Consider the following 8,839-nt stretch of genomic DNA (forward strand, 5'->3'; position numbering starts at 1 on the left):
GTTGCTGAGGCATGATCTACTTTTCACAAAACCATGTTGTCCCCCATACAATATCCCATTTTCATCTATCCAATCCTGTATTCTTTTCTTGACTAATTTTTCTAAGACCTTGACAATGATTCCTGATATGCTAATCGGTCGGTAATTTACAACAGCAGTCTTGGAACCACCTTTATGCAGTGGAACTATTTTCTCCTCCTTCCACCCGCTCGGGACTAACCCAGACTCGAGACTCAAATTAAACAAAATGGTCAAGGGTACTGACAATTCTTTAGCTGCTTCTCGTACTACACGAGCTGGTATACCATCCAATCCCAGATGTATTGACATTGAGGTTATGCAATAGACTACTCACCTCCTCTTCATTCACCACAATTCCCGTATAATCTACTGGTTTATTCGTTTCTGCAATGTCACCACTGCAATATATAGTGCTATGTGTTGGACAGGTGGTTAAACAAATCCAACCTATGAAGATGTTTTTCTTAAGAGCATTTTTGAAGCATTATTACCCCAAACATGCGATGAGCATTCTAAGATTCAGTGGATTTCAGATTTGTGTAGTTAGTAATTGTAAAGATAGCATTGTTTAGAGAAATTTTTAGGTGTCTGAGGGAACTATGGGAGACATGACTGAAAGAAAATAGAAAATTTTTAGGAAAAAAAAAAAAATGAGGTAGAAAAGAGACTTGGCTGCTAAGAAAGGTTAAAAGAACAAAGGTTGGTTAGCAAACAAGACCTGGAAACTCATAGATGAAAAGCATAAAATTAAAATGTTTGAAAATGCTAAATGTCAAGGAATAAATTTGCCACATTCACCATTTAAGCAATTATATAGAATGATAAGTTAAAAGATCTTCAAGAGAAGATAAAAGGAATTATTGTAGAAGAATCACAAAAGTCTACAGCATTAGAACGTGTCAGAAAATTGTATAAGGTGACAAGGAAAATATGTCCTAAAGAAAAGAAGCAAGTAAATGCTGTAAGTGATAAAAATGGTTATGATTTGCTGTTAACTGAAGAGGTTAAGCTTGTTAGAAGATGGAAATAACACTTTGATGAGATTTTAAAGATAGAAAAAATAACTGACAAAATAAGTTCAATAAATAAAGAACCCCCCTTTAAGCATAGATTTGAATACTACATTAGAACCGATATCTAAACATGTAATGATGAATATGATAGAGAAGATGTAAAGTGGAAAGGCTGCAGCATTGATAATATAGCAATAGAAATGCTTAAGACAATTAAACAGATTGATGCTGTCAAAGAGCAAGTAATCTTTAACAATATGCTAGGCAAGGCATCTATATTATAAATCACTATCTAGGGAGAAAATCAACCAATCTTTGGACAGAAGAGGTAAAGATTTAGTAATAGTTATTTAAATGGGAACAGATAATAGATTAGTGTGTTGGTTGGAGAGTAGACTGGTGACCTGTTAGTTCTCAGTTAGTTGTGGTGGATGGAAGCATTGGAAGAGAAAAGTTACTAGTGAGATATTGCAGGGGCTTAAGTTAGGATGCATCATAGTGAATGGTATTGCAATCAAGGGTAATTGCTCTTAGTTGTTAAAATAAGACAAGGAGTTGATGTAGGTTCTGACCATTACTAACATCCAAACTTAAAACTGCATTTGGGAAGGATAAGGCACATGTCTAAATTAAAAATGAATGAAATAAAGGAAATCTTTTCTATGTGATTATGATTAAAAATCAATTTTAAAATCTATTTTTGAAACATGATTGGAAGACAATTTTTAGAGTGGTATATAATGAGGTGGCAAAATGCTAAATATCAGAGCTGAAGAAATGCATTTGAACAGTTATAGAGAAATAGACAAGTTAGTTAAAAATCTGCAAGAGAAGGAATATGGACAGTGTGGAAAAAGCACAAAGACTACAGAATTAGGATACATTGTATGAAGTGACAAGGAAATTATACCCTTAAGAAGAGTAACAAGTAAATGCTATAAGAGATAAGAATGGTTTGCAATTAAACGTGAAAAGGATAATATTGTTGGAAGATGGAAAGAACTCTTTAAGATTTTAAATGTAGAAAACCAATAACATAATTAGAAGTTCAATAATGGAAGAACCTCCTAATAAGCATAGAATGTAATATTTCACTAGAACTGCAAACATATGTCTCTTTGCTCCTTTGTAATATTACGCTATTATTTATTTTACTTTATGCTCTATTTACTTTACTTTCTCTTTATACTCTATATTTACGCTTTACACTTTTTCTTAAATTTGCTACAGGTTATATAATTTCTGATACCTTGGGAACCTTGGAAAATTTCTTTAATGTTACGACTGCGCCACCAAGATTCCCCTTTATGGGTATTAAATATAATTAAGATTACCTGCAGTATCACTCTAGATCTATCTCAAGCGTTAGTGACAGTCATGGCTACTCTTATTTACCTTCGCTCACAGGTTCGTATTTATTTAGAAACAGTGCATTGAAATAAGGATCAGTGAATACACATTCTTTAACATAAACATATTTATTAAACTAGGATGCAATAATACAGTTTCATAAATGAATTGGCTCTTCAGAAAATTAAAAGCTAAGAATTATATCTCATACATTATACACACATTAAAACATGCAGCAACATTATCATACACCAATCTATAATCTCATCCCAATACTAATTTGTTCATGCAATATATATATATATATATATACTTCAAACAACAAGTTTCTCATATCTAAATTATACCAATTTTTCTTTAGCCTCTTAGTCCAGAACATATAATCACAAATTAATTTTGTAAATGTCCAGCTGAATATCAGTCAATCTTCCACAATGTTAACATACCCAAAAGATTTTCCTCACAGTTCTTATCTTGACACATATCTGAACTGGCTCTTTCATCTCTTATCTGATTCCATAGACTTCTTTTCCACCCTGGGCCTCAACACTCGTGCGAGCTTCTTTTTATTTAGCGGCATCGCATCTTGAAGTGTTTTCAGGGCTTGGAGCATATCTCACCGATACTAACTGCTTTTCTGTCCTGGGCCTCAACATTCGTGCAGGCTTCTTTCCTTTAGCGGCGTTGTATTGTGAAGAATTCCCAGGGCTTGATGCATGTTACGGTTCAACTTCTCCTTCAACATCTCCCTACTTCTCTCCGGACGTCCAATGGACCCATGTCTGTGATGCTGGATATCAAGACACTATGAGAGGAGACTGCATTTCTGCATACCTGCTTCCTTCCTCGTTTCTGGCTCTGCATACCAGCATCTGCCTCTGGATACCCGTCGAGTTTTTCTTGATCCTTTCTTATACTTCCTCTTGCGATCCCTGGATTAAGGGTTGAGAACTCCTAACATTCTGCACAAAAGGGGATGTGACCTTCAGAGTTGATTACTTCTTTTTCCCACAGACCACACAAAAACAATCTTATTTACAAACCGCGGCCCATCTTTAGATATTCGCTACCTCTTGTTGCACTGTCCTTGAGACATGCATTAGGTTAAGCTCGAACAATTGAAGGCACTTTACCTTTTATAGACAAAGCTTTTAACCAATTTCTTTGAAATTGGAACCACTTCAAATGACGGGCCGCTTTCTCAGGCATTTCCCTTGAAATATACAGTTTAACATTCCTTCTGTTTCAATATCTACTTGCATGGTTTTTCAAATCACAAAATTATAACTACAGTTAATATAAACCTTGTATACAAAATTCCACAATCAGTGTTAAATTACAATATCTTTCTATATACAATGTTTGTGACCTCTGTAAAAGTCAATGCAAAGTTAAGAAAAAAAAATTCCTACTGCATCGAATTTTACAAAACCACTTTCTAAAAATGAAATAATGAATGTAATAGAGATGATGAAAATGGAAAAGCATGTGGCAACAATAACATAGCAATAGAAATGCTTAAACGACCTAATGAAATTGCTGTTGCAGAACATATTGCCGGGGAAAGATGTTAGCAATACATAGGATAAAATAAGTGGGTATCTGAGGAAGGCAATATCAGATTGTGTCCCCATGGTCAGGAAGACAAACAAGGTAGGCATTAGATGGATGAGTAGTAGTATCAAGCTTGATCTGCAAAAAAAAGAAAATGTTATGGAGAATTTACAAGGAGGAAGGCAATCAGTACACTCGTGAGCAGTACAAGGCTCAAGCTAGGAAGGTTACCAGCATAGTAAGAAAAGCTAAATCAGATTATGAGAAGACCTTAGCCAAGGAGATCAAAGGTAATCCCAAAGAGTTCTTATGCTATGTGGCAAGTAAAAGGAAGAATGACTTCGGAAGGATAACCTTAGTGGTTGCTGATGGTATCGAGGTGACCAATTCAGATGTAATAGTAGAGTTACTTGAGTGATCACTTTTCAAGTCTATCACCCAAGTGAGAATATCTCTGTACTTGTAGCAATAACTATTGTGAGAATTGAAGTTAAGAAATCAGAGGTATTTACAAAATTTACATGCAAACACTGCTGTAGGTTTAGATGGAATATCAGCTCTGGAGTTGCGTGAATGTGCAAAGGAATGGTCAACGTCTCTTACTTGTTTATTTAACTTCAGTTTGAACTCTGGGGGGAGTGGAAGGAAGGCAAAGTAGTTCCTTTGCATAAAGGTGGCTCTAAAAGTGCGGTAGTTAATTGCAGACCAATCACCATCTCGGGAGGGGTGGTAAAAGTATTGGAAAAGTTGGTTAAAGACAGAATTCAAGAATGGGTGGATCAGGATATGATATTCTATAGGGGATAACATGGTTTTGTTAAAGGTCGATCCTGCCTTAGCAATTTATTAACTTTTTATAATAGAATGACATCTGAGTTGAACAAAGGAAATGGCTACACAGTGGTACTTCTGGATTTTGCTAAGGCTTTTGACAGGATACACCATGGAATACTGTTGCGCAAATTGGAGCAGATGGGGATGGATACTAGACTGGTGATATGGATAAGAGAACGGCTCGAGGAGAGATACCAAACGGTGGTGTATGGAGGAGCAGAGTCCAGGATGAAGCAGGTGACCAGTGGTGTGCCTCAGGGCTCTGTGCTTGGGCTGTTATTGTTTAATTTGTACATAAATGATATAGGAAATGGCTTAAAGGGAGATATTCAGTTGTTTCCTGGTGATGTAAAATTGGGTAATGCAATAAAAAATCAAGCAGAGGTTGAGAGTTTGCAGGATGATTTAAATAAGCTGGCAAAATGGGCAAAAGGTAATGGATGTCAGTTGAATGTGGAAAAGTGTAGTTATGCATTTTGGGATTGAAAGATTACCAGCTGTGTACTACATTGATGGAATGGTACTCCAAGAGATTGATGAGAAGACTAGAGACTTAGAGGTGTTGGTGGATAGGGAGATGAAGTTCAGGGGACACATTGCTAAGGTGTCCAAGATTGCACATAGGATTACTTGGTTATTGAGGAACACACTAACACCCAGAGATAAAAAGGTTATTATTCCCCTTTATAAGACATTGATACTTCCACATTTGGATTACTGTGCTCAGATCTGGTCACCTGGATTCCTTGGAGATGAGGTTGTGGAGAGGGTTTAGAGGAGAGTGACTAAGTTGGTGAGTGATGTAAAAAATGCTCCCTACATTGATAGATTGAGAGCTTGTGGATTGCAGAGGTTGGTTGATAGGTGGAGAAGAGGGGATATGATGGAAACATTTAAATTACAAAAAGGTTTTTATAAGATTGATGCAGGGGAAATGTTTCAGCTGTGTGATAGTGATGGAAGAACAAGAGGTTATCCCTGGAAATTAAGGAGAAGTGTGGTTAATAAGGGTGTGAGAACGAGTTTTTTCGCCTGGAGGGTGGTGAACGAGTAAAATGCATTGCCTGACTCAGTTGTGAGTTCTTCATCTGTAAATGAATTCAAGAACAGATATGATAGATATTGTTTTGATAGTTTGGGTCTCCCATGATGAGTCTACTGACTCCATGGAGATACCCATAATAATAATAATAAATTGATCCTTAACAATGTGCTGGAGACTGGAAAGATACCCAGACAATGGACATAATCAACATGTGAAAATTGGAGGGGATTTAGTTTACTGTCAGTACCTACAAAAATTTTCTCTAAAATTTTGTTAAATAGGATTTTAAAAAGAAAGAAAGAAAAGAAATTAAGGCAGGAGTACTGTGCACACATTTTTTTACCTTAAGGAACATAATTGAACAATGTATAGAATTTAGAAGCCAATTATCCTTAAATTTTTATAGATTTTGCCAAAGCTATTGATAAAGAAACATTATAAATAATTATTAGAAGCTATGGGATTCCTGACAGATGTGTCAAATATAATGCGAAGGTGGACAGAAACAAATATTGCTTTCAGAGACAGAGAAAAAAATATATGAAATAAGTAAAAGTTATGTTATTGCACAGCAAACATCATAATGGTCTGAGATAAGGACTGGTGTGAGATGGGGTTGTGTAATGCCTGGATTACTGTTTACCATAGATATTGATTAGTCTATGAGAAAAGTTACAGGTATAAGCAAAATTGAATTTAATCCAATATTACAGCTGGAAGGTCTAGATTATCGATCAACGTAGTTTTGATATCATCAAAATATACTGATATAGAAGCAAAATCAAAAACACTATAAAACAGCTGAAAAGGTTGACCTTAAATATGATGAAAACAAAAGTTCTTAAATTGATCAACATGCAGTAGAATTATAACTTCTTCAAGTTAATAATTTTAACTTGGAAGCTAATGAATATTGAAGATGCAAATACAATTCAAAGATTGACAGAAACAAATACTGCTTTCAGAAAATTGAATAATACATGGAGATCATCCAGATATTATAATAATATTTGGATGAATAACATAAGGATCTTTAATAGCAATGTTAAAGGCCATATTATTATATGGATCAAAGATATAAATAGAAATTACTAAAAAAAAACAAAAAGCAGGCAGCTAAATTAAATAACTTTTAGGCAAAATAATTGCATGTGATGTTACAAATATTTTTGCCCTCATAAACAATGAATTATATAAAAGAAAAAGGGGGGTGAAAGGGAAAAATGAATACAATGATCTTTCAGTGGCTGGTTGGGAGAGCTTGAGGTAAGCAGAATTAGTGGCATAAGACAGGTATCTAGAGAAAAAGGATTTCAGCTTTGTTCCATGGGACACAAAGGATATAGCTGAGAAATTGCATCCGGAATTTCTGGACATTCACGTGCAAAATAGATAATCCATAAAAAAGCAAAGGGTGATCTCTCAGTTAACCTACCCTTAAATGGGTTAAATAGATTTGTCCCTCAAATGACTTTACGGCATCATATAATTGTACCTTCAGTAATTCAGACCTTTATATTTCCCTGCAGCTTTTGGTGGATAATTGGGTGAGTACTATATGTGTGTCTGTATACATACCCAATATATATGCACCTTAATGTGATTGGTGGATAATTGAGTGAGTACCATGTGTGTCTGTGTACACACACACACAATATATATATATATACAGGGTGTTCGGGATAAATTTGACATATTTATAATTAATTATATTTTTCCGTAAGTTACATGTATTAACACACACTTCTCTTCATTTAAAAGTTTGGACCCTTCTTCATTCATATACAAGATGTCAGAAAGGATGGATAGCTGGAACCCACCTGAATCATGGAAGAGAATAACTTGTATCATGATGATTCATGCCCGCTATCAAAATAAGGATATTACGACTGCTGCCCAATGCTCCCTGAATACAGTAAAAACAATCAGGCATGAACTAGAGACTTGCAATGGTGACTACGAGGATGTAGCAAGAAGAAAGATCCCTAGCAGACGATCTGATTGCGTTCGTACAGCAGAATTCCTCGCAAATCTGCAGGAACAGGTGTTGAAGAACCCTGGCATTGGAATTCGGGCTTTGTTCGTGGAGTTGCTAACTGTAGTCAAGCCCTGGATAACAAGGGTAGCCAATGGTAGGCCGTATGTATGGCAGCAGGATTCGGCCCCTTGCCACACCTCTGGGAAAAGTCAAAAATGGTTGTCTGAAAATTTCTACGACTTCACCAGTCCAAATGTTTGGCCTCCAAACTCCCCAGACCTTAACCCCATGGATTATTTTGTATGGGGCGCAGTTGAAAAAGACACCAATCGCACTTCCAGTAATACAAAAGCCCAGTTAATGGATAAAATTAAAACAGTTTTTGCGGCCCTTCCCAGGGAGACTGTAGCATCAGCTTGTTCGAGGTTCCGAAGCAGAATTGAAGCTGTGATCGATGCTAATGGTGGTTATTTTGAGTAAATCTTGTTGATAGTATTGTAATTAACTCTGCCTGTAATGTTTTTTTGTCAGTTCATTAAATTTAATAGATACAAAGAAGATTTTCTTTTTCCTTACGAAACTGTCAAATTTATCCCGAACACCCTGTATATATATATGCACCTTAATGTGGTTGATGGATAATTGAGTGAGTACCATATGTGTGTCTGCATACATACACCCACACACACAATATATATGCACCTTAATGTGGTTTTAAAAATAATCTTTATCTTTTCTGTTTCCCATACTGACTGTAGACTGTGATTCCTGGAATTAACATTATGTTTAATTAATTTAATGCCATTTGTTTGTATTTTGTACGGGATGTATTTATTAGTTACTTTGAAATATTAATTTGGGGGGCATTCTGGCCATGGTCACCTTAAATGGATTTCACTGCATTCATATTCTCTATTGTGGACAAATTACTGATACCCTGACTTACTGTTTTTTATTTTTTGCATGAATAAGAAATTGGAGAAAAGGCATTTCTTTTCTGCACCCACCTCTAATATTAATGTAATAGAGGTTCACATTCCTTTC

This window comes from Typopeltis vanoorti, chromosome 16 (genome assembly GCF_054136105.1).
Source record: "Typopeltis vanoorti isolate ZY-2024b chromosome 16, IOZ_Tvanoo_1.0, whole genome shotgun sequence".
Lineage (NCBI taxonomy): Eukaryota > Metazoa > Arthropoda > Arachnida > Uropygi > Thelyphonidae > Typopeltis > Typopeltis vanoorti.